Genomic DNA, 21,902 nt, shown 5'->3' with positions numbered 1-21,902 from the left:
AAAACACAGAGAAGAAATAATTATGGATAAATTTGTAGAATTCACATCACCTGAATTAGGGTATGTAGACTTTCTATCACTACTGAAAAAAGAGGCTATAAAAAATTACATTTCAGCAAAGGCAGCATATTTAAATGAAAACATTACTAATTTTAAAAACATACCCATGTTTCAAGGTCTGGAAAATACACAAAACAATAAAATAAGAAAAAAATATCAGCCATGGTTCCAGCTCTCAGAGGCAACTACAATAAGTTTTTGACATACTTTCCTTCAGTGTTCTCTTTCTGCACTCTAACTTCAGATAACTGGTATTAATGAGAAGATATTTTTCATAGTAAGTGATAATAAGTAACTCTTAGGGGAAGAAGATATCTAGGCACTCTCCTAAATGCTTCACATGCATGATCTCACATCATTCACACTACAACTCTATCAGGTAAGTATTACTGGTCACAATTTACAGTTGACAAAACTGAGCTTTAGAGAGTTGAAGTAATTAGCCCAGTTAACCAACTGTGTAAACGGTAATGCCAGAGTATCAACCTGGGATCTCAGACCAGTAGACATGTTCTTAAGCACCAATGCTTATTTACATAAAATATCAGACTTGAGAGAGGTACAATACATAGATTCTCAAAACAGAACAAAATTTGTAATTACTATTACAATATATCCATAAGAGGATAATTTACTATATCCAAAAAATCCTTCAAAATTTCATGTGTCACGGGTCACATACATACCTTTGGGTCAGATTTTAATCCTCTTTGGTTTTGTATTTTAAAAATTATAATATTAAATCAAAATTTCTTTACTTTTAAGTATATGATAAATTTTATTTTTCTTTTTACAGTTACATAATATTCCTTTACATTATAATACCATATTTTAATGACTCAATCCTTAATGTTTGACCTGGTCTCCTGACTACCTTTCCACCTCCGTGTTGATTCACTTCCCCATACCCTTCCCTAATCTAGTTCCCTGTCCTCTGCTGTCAGTTACTCAAAAACATCCTCTTCCTGACTTAAGGCCTCTGCACATGCTATTCCCTCAGCCTGGAATATTCACCACAGGTTAATTCCTCTTCCTTCAGATCTCTTCTCAGTGTCACTTCTCAGGGAAAACTATCTCTCTCCTGATACCAAGACTAGGTCAGGGGTCTTCCTCTACTAATTCTCTCCTACCTTCTCCTTTAACTGCACACACCAGGTTGTCATTATCTATTTATTTGTGTGATTATCAGAATGTGGTCTATCTCTGCCAACTAAAGTATTAAGTTTCATAAGGGCAGTGACCCCATCTGTTTACTATTATATACCAGTGTCTGGCACATGTTTGGAACTCAAGTGAAAACTTGTTTGTTTTTAAGGCAATATTTACTTAATGAATTACAGACTCAATATTTTATTTTCATCTTTTAATAATATGATAATCTCATTGAATAATGAGAGCAGTAAATGAAAAGACACATAAACACATAACACATTCATGCATTTGAAATGTCATTAAGCTATATAGCAGAATTGTGACATTTTCCAACCACGAACAAAAAGTCTTTTGGAGCCAGCATTGTATTTGTGTTTAATTTTTAAAAAAATTATAGTTGAAATATTTATAATAGGGTATACTTCTTTGATTTCTTTCGTTTCGTTTTGAAGGGGAAAACAAGAGTGGGCAAGAGTATGGGATGCCTGGGTGGCTCAGTCAGTTAAGCAGCTGCCTTTGGCTCAGGTCATGATCCCAATGTCCTGGGATTGAGTCCCACATCAGGCTCCTTTCTCAGCAGGGCTAGCCTGCTTCTTTCTCCCTCTGCCTTGCCTGCCACTCTGGCTGCCTGTGTTCCCTCCCTCTCTCTCTGATTTAAAAAAAAAAAAAAAAAAAAAAAAGAGTGGGCAAGAGTAAATTCTGAAAAACACCTTTACTAAAAGCTGCTCTCCCACAGAACCAGCAACATTTTACACTTAAAAAAAAAAGGAAAAGAAAAGTGCTTTTATGTCTATTGCTCACTTCTTTTTAAGATTTTATTTATTTATTTGACAGACAGAGATCACAAGTACACAGAGAGGCAGGCAGAGAGAGAGGAGGAAGCAGGCTCCCTGCCAAGCAGCGAGCCCAATGTAGGGGCTCGATCCCAGGACCCAGGGATCATGACCCCAGCCGAAGGCAGAGGCTTTAACCCGCTGAGCCACCGAGGCGCCCCTACTGCTCACTTTTTTAAGTTGAAAAATTTTTCCAGATTTACTTAAGTTGAAAAATTTTTTTCCAGAGTTACACAAGCCTTTACCCAGGACTCTCAACAATGATAAAACTGATTAATACTATAAGCAATCAATAACAACTTTTAATAGTCTTCTACAGATATGTAGTGAATAATGAATAATGTTTCAGCACTACTCATTCACTTACATATTCAATAAATACTTACTGCCTGCTGAATGTCAAACATCAGGCTGAGCATTAAAGATATTATGAGAAACGACGACAGTCCCTGCCCTGGTGGAGCCTACATTTTCACTATGAGGGTATCCAGTATACATGAATTTCATAATTACTTCATGACGATTATTGTTAAGGGCTACTACAGTAGATGAAAAAGATGAAAAGAAAGCATGTAAAATAAGGGATGGGACTCCAGTAGATTTAGAGAAGATTACTTTCAGGAAGTGAAATTTGTGCTGAGCTCAAAAAACTCAGTAAACCACTGGCAAAGAGAGAGGGTTCATCAAAGCCAGAAGGAACAACCAGCTTAGAGGAAAGCTCATAGGAAGAAAAGCATATGTGAAGTTCCAGAAACTGAAGAAAGATCTAGAGACCTGAAAACAGGGCAAAAGAGAGGACTGCTAGGAGATTAGATGAGAGCAGAGAGAAGAGAAGGTACATGGCGAAATGTCATCATTGGATTCTTTTCAAAAATTAGATTAGTGGGAAGCCTCAGAAAGATTTTAAGTAGGGAACCAAACCTCTGAATCAAAGGAGATACTAAATTATGTCCACCAAAGATTAAGTAAAAACTATCTGCATCCTAATTATTTAAAACCAGCAATATCAGCTATATTCTAGAGTTCTTTAGTAACTGCAATGTTCACTCATTTCTTGGATATATCAGGTAAATTTATATTCATCATCTATAATCCATTTATCTAACAAACAACCTTACCCATCGAAACAAAACTCAAAGCATTTATGGGTCCCCAGCTCTCTAATTAGCTCTGACAAAACCCCTGCACTAGTCAGTAATTAATAAGGAATTATTAATTAATAAATAATTATTAATAATTAATAAGGAAGTCTTCAGGCCTTCCTTCATGTTATTAATTTTAATAAACATAAAATTCTTGGTAAATTTGCCTATCTTGATTTTTAGGCTTCAAGCCAATTATACACAGTAGAAAAGATGTGGTAATAAGAAACAAATTGGTTAGAACGTGTTATAGATGGGAACATTAGCAAAATAATTCACAACTGACAGCTTAATACTAAAGGAAGATTAGACATACAATTACTCGTCACCACCTAAATTCACTGAAGTAGAATGGCTCCTGACAAAATCCAGTTAATAACATGTTCCTTACAAGCGCTTCTATAATAAAACCTAAGCAATATTTTTTGTTTCAAACATTTCATAGATTGTAACATTTTTGACTAGTTTTCTTACTTATTGAAAACAAAAATCTAAGAGAAAACGTATTTCTGTCCTGACCAAAGAAACAATATTTGAAGATATCACATAAATTTAAGACAAAATCACATTTCAAATCCTGCCAAGACCTAACAGAAAGTTTCTTTTACACGAAGCAGCAGAAGCCAAATTTTAAACCATTAAATTGCATGGATTAAATCACTTGTTGCACATGTGCTCTTTAGCAAAGTTGCATTTCCAGATCAACGCAGCTTTACATTAGTAATAAAAATGTTAAGACTTATCCCAACTTGACCCATCACAACAGACAAGATGAGTTCTTAAAATATCATATGGGTAGTAATATAAATTTAGATAAAGTACTATACAAAGAATTCACAAGCATCAAATGTTCAATTTACCCAAGAGTCTAAGAAGACAACATGGGAAGCAATCAAAAAGAAGCAGTGTGTTATTGTGGGAATGCAAGTTGGTGCAGCCACTTTGGAGAACAGTGTGGAGATTCCTTAAGAAATTAGAAATAGAGCTACTCTCGGACCCTGCAACTGCACTACTGGGTATTTACCTCAAAGATACAGATGTGGTGAAAAGAAGAGCCATATGTACCCCGGGGTGTTCATAGGAGCAACAGCCACAATTGCCAAAATGTGGAAAGAGCCAAGATGCCCTTCAACAGAAGAATGGATAAAGAAGATATGGTCCATTTATACAATGGAATATTATGCCTCCATCAGAAAGGATGAATACCCAACTTCTGTATCAACATGGACCAGACTGGAGGAGATTATGCTGAGTGAAATAAGTCAAGCAGAGAAAGTCAATTATCATATGGTTTCACTTACTTGTGGAGCATAAGGAATAACATGGAGGATATTAGGGGAAGGAAAGGAAAGATGAATTGGGGGAAATCTGAGGGGGAGACAAACCATGAGAGACTGTGGACTCTGAGAAACAAACTGAGGGTTTTGGAGGGGAGTGGGGTGGGGGGTTAGGTGAGCCTATCGGTAGATATTAAGAAGGGCACATATTGCATGGAGCACTGGTTGTGGAAGATAAACAATGAATCTTGGAACACTGAAAAAAAAAATTTTTTTTTAAAAAAAGGAGCACTGTTTTTACTGGATCATGTCAATCTTCCTTAAATTACTTTAATTTATAAGTTTCACATCTTAAAAATGTTGAATCATCTTATCTAAGAATATTGTATATACTTCCATTAATCAAATCTGCTTTATGCCCTTGAGAGATATCTAAATTATTCCTTACATAGGTGTTATGGGTTGAACCGTGTCTCCCCAAAAGATAATTCAAGTTCTAACCCCTGATACCTATGAGTGTGACCTTATTTAGAAATACAGTCTCCGCAAATGGAAACAAGTTAGGATGAGATCATACTGAAATTAGGATAAGCCCTAACCCAATATGACTGGTGTTCTTCCGAACAGGATAAATGACAAAGAGAAGTTAGCTATGCAGAGATGAAGGCAGAGACTGGAGTTACACTGCCACAAATCAAGAAACACAAGGAGCTACCAGAAGCTGAAAGAAGCAACGCAAGATCCTCTCTCATAGCTTCACAAGAAGGATGGTCCTGCCAACTCTTTGATTTTGGACTTCAAGCTTAGAACAGTGAGAGAATAACTTCCCGTTGTTTTAAGCCACCTACTGTGTGATACTTTTTTATGGCAGCTGTAGGAAACTAACACACTAGGTTTCATACATGTCTTGTTATATTCCCAGGTTTTGGTGTTGTTTTAGCTTAACAGGTTCTTCTGTCATACATGGAATTCTCCATCGTAGCTTCCAACCTGTTTATACGTAATAAAGTTACAGATTTCCATTTGCTAATTTTATAATCTCACCACAGAACTGAATTTTTTACCATCTGTAGTTTTTCAGTTGACTCATATTTTTCAGGTATAAAATTATATGAAAATAGGGATTGTTGGATCTTTCAAGTTCATAGAACAATGAATGTAGCCTGATTACAAATCTCTCTTTCAACTTCCCAAAACAGATATAAAATAAACAAGGAGAATAAATAAAACCACACAGGACCCACGACTTCAACACTATCATTCCTAGGAGACAGAGATTAGAGCAATTTTCAAATTACCTGTAAGTAAAGGAAAACAAATAATTCCCAACAAAATCCCATTGCCTGCGTACTGTAAGCCTAGGGATGCAGAGAGGGAAAGGAGGGAGGCTAAAAAGACTCCATGAAAAAGGGCACATGGGTATAAGGAACTCAGAGAGGAAGCACAGAAAGGACTACCCCAGAGAAACAGTAAAACAGTAAAGGTAAAACTACTGAACACAAGGTTAGGACCTAATAGTTCACAGCCCTAGTGATGTAAAAGTATCTACAAACAGCTGAACCACCAGTGGCTGCCTCTGAGGAACAGAGCTTCTGGCGGTGAGTCAGGTACACAGACAGAAAAGATGGAAGCTCTTGCAGCAAGGCAGTTAACATTAAAAAAAAAAAAAAAAAAAAAAAGGTAATTAAAAAGAGGAATTATACAGCCTTCAGAAACAAGACACACCAATCCTTCCTCTACCTCTTTCCCTCACCACCAAACCCATAAATTCATATAAGAAACTGAATAGAGGAGGGAAGAGTGACAGAAGAACTCTCTAAAACTCTAAAACTTTGTCCACAGAATGCAGAGACACAACAGCAAAAGCAAACTATATGCATACAAAAGTACTGCAAAAATCAGAAAAATACAAATGGAATGTTTGCTATTGATAGTTTTCTCTCCCAAAATGGACCATGGAGCCAGGGAAAACTAACACTCACCTCATATTGATTTAAATACCCTCAAACAGGGACGCCTGAGTGGCTCAGTGGGTTAAGCCTCTGCCTTCAGATCAGGTCATGATCTCAGGGTCCTGGGATCAAGTCCCGCATCAGGCTCTCTGCTCAGAAGCAGGGAGCCTGCTTTCCCCTCTGTCTCTCTGCCTGCCTCTCTGCCTACTTGTCATCCCTCTCTCTCTCTCTGTCAAATTAAAAAAAAAAAAAAAAAAAAAATCTTGAGAACCATAAATACCCTCAAACAAAAATTTGCAGAAAAAAACTTTAAGTCAGAAAGACAAAAACAAAGAATAAAAATGGACCAAAAAAAGAGAAAGAAATTTAAACAGAGTTGATGGAATGCCATAAAGAAATGGAATAAACAGTCACCTAGGTGGCTCAGCTCAGTTGGTTAGGTGTCTGACTCTTGGTTTTGGCTCAGGTTGTGATCTCAGGTCATGAGATCAAGCCCCATGTTGGGCTCCATGCTCAGCGGGTAGTCTGCTTGAGATCCTTTCCCTCCTTCCTCTGTCCCTCCCCCTTCTTGTGCTCTCTTTCCCTAAAATAAACAAATCTTAAAAAAAAAAAAAAAAAGAAACAGAATAAAAGACCAAAGACCCTGAGAGAGAATAGATTTTAATGAAAACACAATAAAGGATGGTGAAGAAAAGGAGGAAAATGATAAAGAGAATGAAAATGACATAAAGAAAGAAGCAAAAGGGTCAGAGAGAAACTGGCTGAATGAAATGGGTAACAGGAAAGGAACATTAGTATTATTGGTGCCCCTAATGAAGAAAATCAAAACAATGGAACAGCACTAATATTAAAATTATAACATAAGGAAACTTCCCGGAAATAAAAGGGCTTAATCTACATGTTAAAAAGGCCTACCAGATACTTAAGAAAACTGACCCAGAATGATTGACTGTGACACATAGCCCAGTAAAACTGTTTAAAGACAAAAAAACAAAAAACAAAACTTCAGGGCTTCCAGGCAAACAGAAAAAACAATTCACAAAGGTAAAGGTAAAGGTAAGGAATTAGACTAGCAACAGATTTCTCAAAAACAACATATAGAGCAAGGTAATAGTAGAATAGTATTTTCAAGAAACTTCAGGAAAGAAAATATAAACCAAGGATATTATATCCTGCTAAGCTGTGTACTTCAAGTTTCCAGGACATCAAAAAACTGTTTTGGGGGTATGCTCCTTGACGATGGTCTTGGGAATGATTTTTTTTTTTTAACTTGACACCAAGGGCAAAGGCAACAAAAGCAAACACAAACAAGTGGGACTATATCAAACTAAAAAGCTCTGCACAGCAAAAGCAGCCATCAACAAAATGAAAAGCCAACCTACTAAGTGGGAGAAAATATTTGAAAACTATATGTATGATAAAGGGTTAATATCCAAAATGTATTAAAAAAATCATATAGCTCAAAAGCAAAAAACTCTGATTTTAAAATGGGAAGAGGAACTAAATAGACACTTTCCCAAAGAAGACATACAGATGGTCAACAGACACATGAAAAGCTGCTCAACATCACTAATCAGCAGGGAAATGCAAATCAAAACCTCGAGAGATCACCTCACAACATTCAGAAAGACTGTCATCAAAGACACAAGAGATGAGTGTTGGCATGAATGTGGAGAAAAGAACGCTTGTGCACTGTTGGTGGGAATGTAAATTGGTGCAGCCACTATGGAAAACAGTATGGCAGTTCCTCAAAAAATTAAAATTAGAACTACCATATGATCTAGCAATCTCACTTCTGGATATATATCCAAAGGAAATTAAATCACTAAAATCATTATCTCAAACAGGTATCTGCAGCCTGATGTTCACTAGAGCATTATTCACAATAACCAAGACATGGTCAGAAACAATCTAAATGTCTATCAACAGATGAATGGATAAAGAAAATGAGGTAAATACTGAGAGGGGGTGGAATATTATTCAGACTTAGACAAAGAAGGAAATCCTGCCATCTGTAACAACATGGATGACCTTGAGGGCATTATAGTAAGAGAAATAAATCAGAGAGAAAACAAATACTATATAACCTCACTTCTGTGTGGAATCTAAAAAACCTCAACTCACAGAGACAGAAAAGATTGGTGGTTGCCAGAGGCAGGGGGTGGTGGGGTTGGGCGTGAACTGAGAGAAGCTGGTCAAAAGGTACAAACTTTCCATTATAAGTTATGGGGATGTAATGTATAGCATAGTGGCCATAGTTAACAATGCAGTATTGCATATCTGAAAGTTGCGAAAAGAGTAAATTTTTAGAAGTTCTAATAAGAAGGGGCACCTGGGTGGCTCAGTGGGTTAAGCCTCTGCCTTCGGCTCAGGTCATGATCTCAGGGTCCTGGGATCGAGCCCCGCATCGGGCCCTCTGCTCAGCAAGGAGCCTGCTTCCCTCTCTCTCTGCCTGCCTCACTGCCTACTTGTGATCTCAGTCTGTCAAATAAATAAAATCTTAAAAAATAAAAATAAAAGTTCTAATAATAAGAAAAAAATTTGTATTAACTACACGAGGTGATAAATATTAATTAAACCTATTGTGGTCATTATTTTGCAATATATACATGTATCAAATCATTAAGTTGTACACTTTAAACTCATGTACTGTTATATGCCAATTCTATCAATAACTCAGGAAAAAAAGTTTGGATATGGTGGAACCCAGGGAATACTATAGATGTGTGTCCTTTCTGGGCAATCTATTAAAGGATGAGCTTCATCTAGCCAAAACATGCCTAGAAAATTTTTCAAGAGGACTACCAGTGAGCATTTTATATATTCAATTGTAGAGGTAACACTAAAACAAGACTGGGATCATAGAGTGAAGAACAACATGTAAAAGTACCTGCTTTGACAAAGTATAAAGAGAATACAACTAAAAGGTGGAACAAGCCACGAGAGAAAAGGAGGAAAATAAGGATTATTGATTGTTATATATAGTTAATACGTACACATCAAAGAATATCATTTAAAACTGATTGTAAAAAGTTAAGTTTAAAAAAAGGAGATAAAAGTCACTATAAAAAGTATTAATGGTACTAGTAGAATAAAAATACAGACCGCCTGAAAAAAAATATCTGTATCGTCCCCTGGAAAAAAAATATATAAACCTTCCTAAATACCAAAAGAGATGCTTAAAAAAAGCAAAGAGGAGAGCGCCTGGATGGCTCAGTTGTTAAGAGTCTGCCTTCAGGGGCGCCTGGATGGCTCAGTGGGTTAAAGCCTCTGCTTTTGGCTCAGGTCATGATCTCAGGGTCCTGGGATGGAGCCCCACATCGGGCTCTCTGCAGAAAGCCTGCTTCCCCTACTCTCTCTCTGCCTGCCTCTCTGCCTACTTGTGATCTGTCTGTCAAATAAATAAATAAAATCTTAAAAAAAAAAAGAGTCTGCTTCAGCTCAGGTCATGATCCCAGGGTCCTGGGATCAAGTCCTGCACACATCAGGCTCCCTGCTCAGCAAGAAGCCTGCTTCTCCCTCTCCCCCTGTTTGTGTTCCCTCTCTCACTGTGTCTCTCTATGTCAAATAAATAAATAAAATCTTAAAAAAAAAAAACAACGCAAAGAGAACATATAGCGAACCACAGTAAATACAACAGAATGCACATAGTAATGATAAATAGTATGTGGCATTATAAGATACATAATATACTGTATTTGTGCTTTATCAGGATTGATTTAATAAATGGTATTTATACAACTGAATATCCACCAAAAAGAAAATGCAGAAAATTCCAACTATCTTATATTCTTTTTTTTTTTTTGAGAAAGAGAGAGGGAGTCTAGCATTCAGGAAGCTTCCCAGGGAGTGCTCATATGAGACACAAGTATAAGGATGAAAAAGACATGAAAAGGGAATGAGGAGAAACTGACTCAGTGAGGGTACACCTGGGGCCTTAGCTGATATTACATGGAACTTGGGCTGGGATGCCCTTCAGAGCTGTCCCAAATGGAGGCAAGTTGGGTTACTGCTGCTGCTTCTTTGTTTTTAATCTTTGCTTAAAAAAATTTTTTATTTTCTAGATTTTATTTATTTATGTGACAGAGACAGAGAGCACGAGAGAGGATGAGAGCGCCCAAGGCGGGGGTAGGGGGGGGTGGGGGGAACCCTGCAGAGGGAGAGGGAGCAGGCTCCCCACTGAGCAAGGAGCCTGACATAGGTCTCGATCCCAGGAGTCTGGGATCATGACCTCAGCTGAAGGCAGACGCTTAACCAACTGAGCCACCCAGAAGCCCCTGGGTCGCTTCTCATATCCCTGCAGCACCCAGTCAGTTCTCATAGGATTCCTCTGAGAGCAAGCCTAACCTCAGGTAAGAAAGTGCCAGTACTCAGTTATGAAGAGCAGATCTGGGCAGAGTACTAGAGTATCCACTATAATTCTACAGCAGTGAAAATTAATTAAACACATGTCACAACACAGTTAAACCTTGTAAATGTAATGTATTTATATACCTTTCAAAGTGACATATATAAGTCACTAATATCACTTAAAAATATACACTTAAGAATAAAAATATAAGGGCTGCCTGGGTGGCTCAGTGAGTTAAGTGTCTGTCTTTGGCTCAGAGTCATGATCCCAGGGTCCTGGGATCAAGCCCTGCAACAGGCTCCCTGCTCTGCAGGGAGTCACACCACCCCCCACCCTCCTGCGACTCTTGTGTGTTCTCTCAAGTGAATAAATAAAACTTTAAAAATAAAAATAAAAATATAAGAAGCACACAAGAATTACAGATACCAAATTTCGCCTCTCCATGCAAAAGAACAAAGGTTCTTTTTAGGTTGGGGAATAGAGAAGCCTTCAACATTATGTTGGACTGTATAAGGAGAGTTATAGGTTATAAAGGGGATTAATTTTATCATTCCATATACTTATTTACTTGTATATCTCAAACATTTAATTCAAAAAAAGAAAGAAAAGAAAAATAGTAACCACGTCTGTGTCTTTTCAAACAATAAACCAATAAAACACTTACAAACTTAATCAAGAAAAAAAGAGAGAAAACACAAATACGCAGCGTATGAAAGGATTAAAGAGAAAAAATACCACAGAAGCAGAAGGAATTTAAAAATTTTAAGAGCTGGGGCGCCTGGGTGGCTCAGTGGGTTAAGCCGCTGCCTTCGGCTCAGGTCATGATCTCAGAGTCCTGGGATCGAGTCCCGCATCGGGCTCTCTGCTCAGCGGAGAGCCTGCTTCCCTCTCTCTCTCTCTGCCTGCCTCTCTATCTACTTGTGATTTCTCTCTGTCAAATAAATAAATAAAATCTTTAAAAAAAAAAATTTTAAGAGCTATTTTGTTCAGCCTGGAGCAAATAAATTGAGAACCTGAAAAAAAATGGATGATTTTCCAATAAGATATGTTACCAAATTTGCCTCCAGAAAAATGAGATGATCTAAGTGGACTAATTACCATAGAAAAAAATAAAATTGTCAAAGTGTTGCCCATCTAACTGGCAATGGGGCCCATACTCTTTTATAGATAAGTTTTAACAAAAAGAAAAATTATATTTTTACTTATTTATTAATAATTAATTTAAATAGTAGTGCTTTTTAACCAAAAGCTAAGACAGGCTTTTAAAGATGTTAAAATATATTATATATTCATTATAAAATAGTCTTCCTAGGGGTGCCTGGGTGGCTCAGTGCGTTAAGGCCGCTGCCTTCAGCTTGGGTCATGGTCTCAGGGTCCTGGGATCGAGCCCTGCATCATGCTCTCTGCTCAGCAGGGAGCCTGCTTCCTCCTCTCTCTGCCTGCTTGTCATCTCTCTGTCAAATAAATAAATAAAATCTTTAAAAAAAAAATAGTCTTCCTAAATCCTTGTTATAAATACTTAATAAAAAGAAAATGACAAGGGGCACCTGGGTGGCTCAGTGGGTTAAGGCTCTGCCTTCAGCTCAGGTCATGATCTCAGGGTCCTGGGATTGAGACCCACATCAGGGCTCTGCTCAGCAGGGAGCCTGCTTCCCCCTCTCTCTCGGTCAAATAAATAAATCCTTAAAAAAAAAAAAGGAAAATTACAATTACTTAAATTGAAATTATATTTTACGAAGAATGCACATAGAATTTTATCAAATGCCCTTTCAGCATCTATGGATGTATTTTTCATTAAGTGTCATTCAAGAAACAGTCCAGTTAAAGAAAAAAATAAGAAAGAATGTCAATTATCACTACTCACCATTATTACATAACATTGTTCTACAGGCAGATACCAGCCAATGCAATTATGCAAAAGAATGATAGAAGTATGTAAAATAGAACTGATGAGGTAATATTATCATACTTAGATATGACTGTTTACAGAGAAGCCCCAAGAGAATCAAGCTCTTTCAAACCAGGAAAGTACTTCCAGACAAGGCTGATTACAAAATTCATACTCAGAATTCAGCAATTTTCTGATACGTAAAACTATGTCTTCTGATAACAACTATTTAAGAGGAGTAATGGGAAAAAATTACCCTATTTACAGTAGCAATGACCAAAAAAGGTAAGAAACTCAGCAAGAAATATACAGAGATTTCTTTTAAAAATGTAAAAAAAATGCCAAGATCTTGAACAACAAAATGCAATCATACCAGCATCAACTGCCCCCAAACTGACAAATACAATGAATAACAATAAAATTATTTTTTCTTTTTAATTAGATCAATTCATTCAACAGTTAATATGAAATGTAAGACTTAAAACCATAAAACTCAGAAGAAATTATAGGGCAAAAGATGCATGGAATTGATCTGGCATAAACTTCTTGGATATGACACCAAAGGTATAGGCAAAAAGAAAAGAACATGGAATCTGTATGCATAAGTTTTCAAATTTGTGCATCAAAACACACTATCCACAGAGTAAAAAAACATCCCATAGGTTGGGAGAAAATATTTGGAAATCATATGTCTGACAGGAAACTAATATCCAAAAAACACAGAGAACTCCTGAAACTCAACAACAATAGCAACAACAAAAACCAATTCTATTAAAAAATGGGCAAAGGACTTGAATGCACATTTCTCCAGAAGATATACAAATGTCCAATAAGCAAGTGATATATGCTCAATATCATTAACCATTAGAGAAATGTAAACCAAAACTACCTAAGATACCACTTCATACCCATTAGGATGACTACTACCAGGAAAACAGAAAATAAGTACTGACAAGGATATGAAGAAAATGGAACCTGTGCCCTACTGATAGGAATATAAAATGATACAGCTACTATAAAAAGCAGTATGGATGCCCCTCAAAAAGTTAAAAATTAAAAATAGAATTTCCATATGATCCAGAAATTCCACTGCTACGTATACCCAGAAGAACTGAAAGCAGGGTTTTGAAGAGGTATTTGCACACCCATGTTCACAGCAGCATTATCCACAGTAGCTAAAACATGGAAGCAATTCGTATCCATCAATGGATGAATGATTAAGAAAAATTCCATACAATGGAATAATATTCAACCTTTAAAAGGAAAGAAATTTCTGACATGTGCTACAACATGGATGAGTCTTGAGGGTATTATGCTAAGCAAAATAAGCCAGTCAAAAAAAGACTACTACTGGAGGCTGGGAAGATAGTGGAGGAGGAGGACCCAAAGCTTGCCTCATCCCACAGACAGAACTAGATAACGCTCACATCAACATAAATAACCTAAAAAATAACCCAAAGACTGGCAGAACAAACTACAAACTAAAAGTAGAGTAGAGGCCACATCAAAGAAGGGAGGAAGAATGGAGACGCAATATGGGAGAAAAGACCACGGCTATGTGCAGTAGGGAAAGAGCTGGCAGTGCAAAGAAGGGCAAAAAAAAAAAAAGACTGTCACACTAGGGAGCCTACACAAGGAAGATGATTCCCCGTAACATTTGGTGCAGTTTTTTTTTTTTTTTAAGATTACATATTTATTTATTTATTTGACAGACAGAGATCACAAACAGGCAGAGAGGCAGGCAGAGAAGAGGGGTGGGGAGGGGGACAGGCTCCCCATTGAGCAGAGAGCCCAATGCTGGGCTCCATCCCAGGACCCTGAGATCATGACCTGAGCCGAAGACAGAGGCTTTAACCCACTGAGCCACAACATTTGGCTTTGAAAGTGAGAGGGGCCAAATTTCATGAGTTCTTAAACCAGTGGGACTTAAAGTCTGGAACTTGAAAAATCAGTGGGCTCGGTTCTGGGAGAGCTCTAAGAGCTAAAGAAGTTAAGTCCCTATGCTTAAAGAGACAGTGACAAACAGCTTGCAGAAATACAGCATAGAAGCAACAGTTTGAAAAATTCCTGAGGCAGACAGGAAGGAGTTATTTACTCATCTCAGACCAAGTCCAGGAGAGGCAGGATGCAGGGAGACCTCTCCAAGAACAAAGGAACCAGCAGGCTCCATTTCTCTCCCCCGTCTCCCAGTATAAACACAATGGCCATAGGCAGGAACCAGCTCATTGCTAACACTCACTATCTAATTTGCTTACACCAAGCCTCACTCCCATGTGCTTGGATGATCTGCCCTTCCCAGTCATGCTTGCCTCAGTCCTGGCACTGCGGGTCTCCTCTGCCATAAGACCGTTGCAAAGCCTGCCAACACCATGTCTCCAAACTGAGCATTTTACAGGGCCTCAGTATTAGTGGCAGCAACAGCAGGTTTCATTTTGCAAGCAGACCAGAGCACACCTTACTAGAACACATCCTACCCCGGTCAAGACCAAACACTGCCCACAACAGGCAAAAGGAACCTCTGAAGATGACTGGACTGAAGGAAAAAGAAGCCAGGGCACACTAGCAGGTCATAAGCAATGAACATACGAGATGCTCCCTGAAGCACCAGGTCCTGGGGAACAGGGAAACTGTACAGCAGGGCATTACAGGATGTCTTCTTCATGTGAATAACCTCCAAGAGCAGGAGATACAGCTCACTTTCCTAACAGAGAAACAGACAAACAGAGAGAGGCAAAATGAGGAAACAGAGGAATATGTTCCAAATGAAAGAACAGGACAAAAACCACAGCAAAAGACCTAAACAAAACATGAAGAGGTAATATGCCTGATAGAGAACTGAAAGTAATGATTATAAAAATACTCACCAGACTTGAGAAAAGGGTGGAAAACATCAGTGAGACCCTTAACAAGGAGATAAAAAAGAACCAGTAAGAGATGAAGAACACAACAAATGAAATTAAAAATACCTGATGAAAGCAGAGGAACAAATTAATGACCTGGAAGACTAAGTAATGAAAAGCAATCAAGTTGAGTGACTGAGTGGGAAAAAAAAAAACACAAACTGAGAATAGTCTCAAGGAACTCAATGACTCCATCAAGTGCAGTAACATTCACATTATAGGGAGCCCAGAACAAGAAGAGAAAGAAAAGGGGGCAGAACATTTATTTGAAGAAATAATAGCTGAAAACTTCCCTAATATGAGGAAGGAAACAGGTATCTAGATCCAGGAGGCACAACAATGCCCCCAGCAAAATCAACCCTAGGAGGTCCACACCAACATATATAGTTATTAAAATGCAAAAAGTAGTGATAAAGATGAAATATTAAAAGCAGTAAGAGAAAAGAACAGTTACATACAATGGCAGCATGATAAGCCTATCAGAAGATTTTTTAGCAAAAACTCTGCAGACCAGAAGAGAGTGGCATGATATATTCAAGGGGCTGAAAAGGAAAAATGTGCAGCCAAGAATATTCTGTCCAGCAAGACTACCATTCAGAATAGAAGGATAGACAATGAGTTTCCCAAACAAAAACTAAAAGAATTTATGATCACTAGACCAGCCCTAGAAGAAATTAAAGGGGGCTCTTTAAGTGGAAAGGAAAGACCGTTAAGTGAGAGTATGGAAAGTAGGGATCACAAAAGAAGTTTAAAAAAAAAAAAGTATACCTGTAAAAATCAATCAAGGGATTCACAAAATAAAAGGATGTCAAATATGATACCATATTTGAAAAACATGGAGGAGACAGGAGTAAAGAATGAGTTCAAACTTGAATGACCATCAACTTAATACAGACTGCTATAGGGCGCATGGGTGGCTCAGTGGGTTGAGCCGCTGCCTTCGACTCGGGTCATGATCTTGGGGTCCTGGGGTCGAGTCCCGCATTGGGCTCTCTGCTTGGCAGGGAGCCTGCTTCCCTCTCTCTCTCTGTCTCTGCCTGCCTCTCCATCTACTTGTGATCTCTCTCTGTCAAATAAATAAATAAAATCTTTAAAAAAAAATACAGACTGCTATATGCAAAATATATTCTATACAAACCTAATGATAACCATAAATCAAAAACCAGTAATAGATACACAAAGAATAAAGAGAAAGGAATCCAATTATATCACTAAAGATAGTCAGGACACCATGAAAGAGCAAGAGAAGGAACAGAGAAAAACCATAAAAACAACCACAAAACAAGTAACAAAATGTCAAAAATGCTTATAATTACTTTGAATATGAATGGACTAAATATTCTAATCAAAAGTCAGAGTGACAGAGTGGATTAAAAAAAAAAATGCTGCCCACAAGACACTCTTTTCAGTCTTAGAGACACCTGTAGATTAAAAGTGAGGGGATGACAGATAGCTAACAGACACATGAAAAAGTGGGCTGCATCACTCGGCATCAGAGAAATACAAATCAAAACCACAATGAGATATCACCTCACACCAGTCAGAATAGCTAAAATTAACAAGTCAGGAAATGACAGATGCTGGCGAGGATGTGGAGAAAGGGAACACTCCTATACTGTTGGTGGAAATGCAAGCTGGTGCAACCACTCTGGAAAACAGCATGGAGGTTCCTCAAAAAGTTGAAAATAGAGCTACCCTACAACCCAGCAATTGCACTATGGGTTTTTACCCTAAAGATACAAATGTAGTGATCCAAAGGGCATGTGCACCTGAATGCTGATAGCAGCAATGTCCACAATAGCTAAACTATGGAAAGAACCTAGATGTCCATCAACAGATAAATGGATAAAGAAGATGTGGTATATATACACAATGGAATACTATGCAGCCATCAAAAGAAATGAAAACTTGCCATCTGCAACAACATGGATGGAACTACAGGGTATTATGCTTAGCGAAATAAGTCAATCAGAGAAAGACAACTATCATATGATCTCCCTGATATGAGGAAGTGGCGAAGCAATGTGGGAGGTTTGGGGGGTAGGAAAAGAATAAATGAAACAAGATGGGATCAGGAGGGAGACAAACCATAAGACTCTTTTTTTTTTTTAAAGATTTTATTTATTTATTTGACAGACAGAGATCACAGGTAGGCAGAGAGGCAAGCAGAGAGAGAGGAGGAAGCAGGCTCCCCGCTGAGCAGAGAGCCCGATGTGGGGCTCGATCCCAGGACCCCAGGATCATGACCTGAGCCGAAGGCAGAGGCTTTAACCCACTGAGCCACCCAGGCGCCCCAAACCATAAGACTCTTAATCTCACAAAACAAACTGAGGGTTACTGGGGGGAGGGGGGAGGGAGAGGATGGTGGGGTTATGGACACTGGGGAGGGTATGTGCTATGGTGAGTGCTGTGAAGTGTGTAAACCTGGTGATTCACAGTCCTGTATCCCTGGGGCTAATAATATATTATATGTTTATAAAAATTTTTTTAAGTTATTTTTAGAAAAAGTGAAGGGATGGAGAAACATTTATTATGCAAATGATATCAAAACAAAGCCAAGATAGCAATACTTATACTGGACAACATAGACTTTAAAACAAAGACCGTAACAAGAGACAAAGAAAGACACAATATAATAAAGGAAACAATCCAACAAAAAGATGTAATAATTATAAATATTCATGCACCCAAAATGAGAGTACCAAAATACACAAAACCATTAACAACAAACATTAACAAAACTATCATAAGAATAGAATAATAGAAGGGACCTGAATACTCCACTTACATCAACAGAGCAACCATCCAAATAGAAAATCAACAAGGAAACAGTGGCTTTGAATGACACATTGAACCAGATGGATTTAACAGATATATTCAGAACACTCCATCCTAATACAGCAGAACACACATTCTTTTCAAGTGCACATACAGCATTCTCCAGAATAGATCACATATTAGGCCACAAAACAAGTCTCAACAAATTTAGAAAGATTTAAGTGATAAATGCATCTTTTTTTACCTCAATGCTGTGAAATTAGAAATTAACCTCAAAAAAAAAAATCTGCAAAGAGCAAAAGTACATGAAGGTTAAATAATGTGCTATTGGGGCACCTGGTTAGTTCAGTCAATACAGCATACAACTCTTGATCTCAGGGTCATGAGTTCAAGGCTCACACTGAGTAGAGAGCTTACTTAAAACAAACAAACATAAGATACATGCTACTAAACGACGAGTAGGTCAACCAAGAAATCAAAATTACATGGAAACAAATGAAAATGAAAACACAATGGTCCAAAATCTGTGGGATGCAGCAAAAGCAGTTCTAAAAGGTAAGTTTATAGCAATACAGGCCTACTTCAAGAAGCCAGAAAAGACTCAAATAAACAATCAAGTAATCTTACACCTAAAAAAGCAAGAAAAAGAACAAGCAAAACCCAAAACTAGCCAAAAGAAGGAAATAAAAAAGATCAGAGCAAAAATAAATGATATAGAAACTAAAAAAACAATAGATCATTGAAACCAGGAGCTGGTTCTCTTAAAATATTGACAAAATTGATTGACCTCTAGCTAGAGTCATAAAAAAGAGAGAGAAAGAGCTCAAAAATTCACAAATGAAAAAGAAGAAATAACTAACACCACAGAAATAAAAACAGTTTTAAGAGAATATCATGAAAAATCATATGCCAACAAATTGGACAACCTAAAAGAAATGGATAAATTCCTAGAAACACACAACCTACCAAAACTGAAGCAGGAAGAAACAGAAAATTTGAACAGACTAATTACCAGCAGTAAACTGAGTCAGTAATCAAAAAACTCCAAACAAACAGAAGCACCAGACAGCTTCACAGGCGAATTCTGGCAAACATTTAAAGAAGAGTTAATACTTATTCTTCTTGGAACACCTGAGTGGCACAGTCAGTTAAGCGTCCAGCTCTTGATTTCAGCTGGGGTCATGATCTCAGGTTGTGAGATCGAGCCCTGAATCGGGCTCCATGGTTGGCGTAGAGCCTGCTTAAGATTCTCTCTCCCTCTACCCACCCCCCCCAAAAAAACCAAACTTACTCTCAAACTATGCCCCCCAAAATAAGAGGATGGGAATCTTCCAATATCATTCTATGGGGCCAGCATAATCCTGATACCAAACAAGATAAAAACACCACAAAAAAAAGAAGACTATAGGCCAATATCTCTGATGAAAAGATGCAAAAAACCCTCAACAATATTCTAATAAACCAAATTCAACAACACATTAAAAAAATTGTTCACCACAATCCTGTGAGATTTATTCCCTGGATGCAAGGGTGGTCCAATATCTGCAAATCACTCAATGAGATACATCAATAAAAGAAAAGATAAAACCATATGGTCATCTCAATAGATGCAAAAAAATTGACAAAGTATAATATTCATTCATAATAAAAATCCTCAACAAAGTAGGTTTAGAGGAAAAATACCTCAACATAATAAAGGCCTATATGAAAAACCTGTAACAATCATCATATTCAATGGGGATAAACTGATAGCTTTTCCCCTAAGGTCAGGAATAAGACAATGATGTCCACTCTCACAACTGTTACTCAACATAACACTGGAAGTCCTAGCCACAGCAATCAGACAACAAAAAGATATAAAAGGCATCTAAATTGGTAATGAAGATGAAAACTTTCACTATTTGCAAATGACATGATACTATATATCGAAAATCCTAAAGACCACCAAAAAACTACGAGAACTTGATAAATGAATTTGGTAAAGTCTCAGAATACAAAATCAATGTACAGAAATATGTTGCTTTTCTATGCACTAACAAAGAGGCAGCAGAAGGAGAAATTAAGAAAACAATCTCATTTACAATTGCACCAAAAATAATAAAATACCTAGTAATAAACTTAACCATGGAAGTGAAAGACCTGTACTCTGAAAATTATAAAACACTGATGAAAGGAATTGAAGACAACACTAAGAAGTGGAAAGACATTCCATGCTTCATGGATTGGAAGAAAAATATTGTTAAATAACAAATAATAACAAATACTGTTAAAATGTCCACACCACCCAAAGAAATCTACACATTTAATGTAATCCCTATCAAAATACCAACAACATCTTTCACAGAGCTAGAACAAATAATCCTAAAATTTGTATGGAACCACAAAAGATCCTGAATAGCCAAAGCAATTTTGAAAAAACAAAACAAAACAAAACTTGAGGTGTCACAACTCCAGACTTCAAGTTATATTACAAAGTTGTGAGAAATGAAAACAATATGGTACTGGCACAATTATTCTTTGACAAAGGAGGAAGGAATATGTAATGGGAAAAAGACAGTCTCTTCAACAAGTGGTATTGGGAAAACTGGACAGTTATATGCAAAACAATGAAACTAGATCACTTTCTTACATCACACAGAAAAATAAATTCAAAATGGATTAAAGACATAAATGGAGAACTGAAACCATAAAAATCCTAGAAGAGAGCACAGGAAGTAATTTCTTTGACAATGGTCATAGCAACATTTTTCTAGACATGTCTCCTCAGACAAGGGAAATAAAAGCAAAAATAAACTATTGGTACTACAAAATAAAAAGCTTCTGCACAGTAAAGGAAACAATCAACAAAACTAAATGGCAATCTATTTGAGAAGACTGAATAAGAAGATATTTACACAGAACATATCCAATAAAGGGTTAATATCCAAAGTATATAAAGAACTGACATTACTCAACATCCCCAAAACAAATAATCCAATTAAAAAATGAGTAGAAGAAATGAATAGACATTTCTCCAAAGAAGACATACAGATGGGAAACTGACACATGAAAAGATGCTCAACATCATACATCACCAGGGAAATGCAAATCAAAACTACAATTAAAAAAAAAAAAACTAAAAAACCCCACAAACCTACAGTGAGATTATCACCTCACATCTGTCAGAATGACTAAAATAAAAACACAAGAAAGAACAAATGATGGCAAGAATGTAGAGAAAGGAGACACCTGGGTGGCTCAGTGGGTTAAGCCTCTGCCTTAAGCTCAGGTCATGATCTCAGGGTCCTGGGCTTGAGCCCTGCATTGCGTTCTCTGCTCGGCAGGAATCTGCTTCCCCTTCTTTCTCTGCCTGCCTCTCCGTCTACTTGTGATCTCTTTCTCTCTCTCTCTCTCTGTCAAATAAATAAAATCTTTAAAAAAAAAAAAAGGATGTGGAGAAAGGAACCCTGTTGGTGGGAACACAAACTGTACAACCACTGTACTGAAAACAGTATGGAGGTTCCTCAAAAAGTTAAAAATATAACTACCTGACTATCCAGGAATCGGAATACTGAATATTTACCATAATA

The 21,902-nt window shown here is 37.3% G+C and overlaps 1 protein-coding gene across 3 annotated transcripts in view; it reads right to left on the bottom strand.

Annotated features, from left to right (window-relative positions):
• TFDP2 (transcription factor Dp-2) overlaps positions 1-21,902 on the bottom strand; it is a 177,794-nt gene that overhangs the window by 130,300 nt on the left and 25,592 nt on the right. For 2 of the 3 annotated variants that reach the window (XM_059391822.1, XM_059391824.1), the window contains exon 2: positions 12,315-12,449. The exons of the other annotated variant lie outside the window; for it this stretch is intronic. The gene's annotated coding sequence lies outside the window, so the exon portion shown is untranslated. The remainder of the gene's footprint in view (positions 1-12,314; positions 12,450-21,902) is intronic. 3 annotated transcript variants of the gene reach the window in all.

The sequence above is a fragment of the Mustela nigripes genome, chromosome 2, assembly GCF_022355385.1.
Source record: "Mustela nigripes isolate SB6536 chromosome 2, MUSNIG.SB6536, whole genome shotgun sequence".
NCBI classification, from domain to species: Eukaryota; Metazoa; Chordata; class Mammalia; order Carnivora; family Mustelidae; genus Mustela; species Mustela nigripes.
Note: the sequence above shows the minus strand (reverse complement) of the source record. Positions and strands in the feature narration are given on the sequence as shown.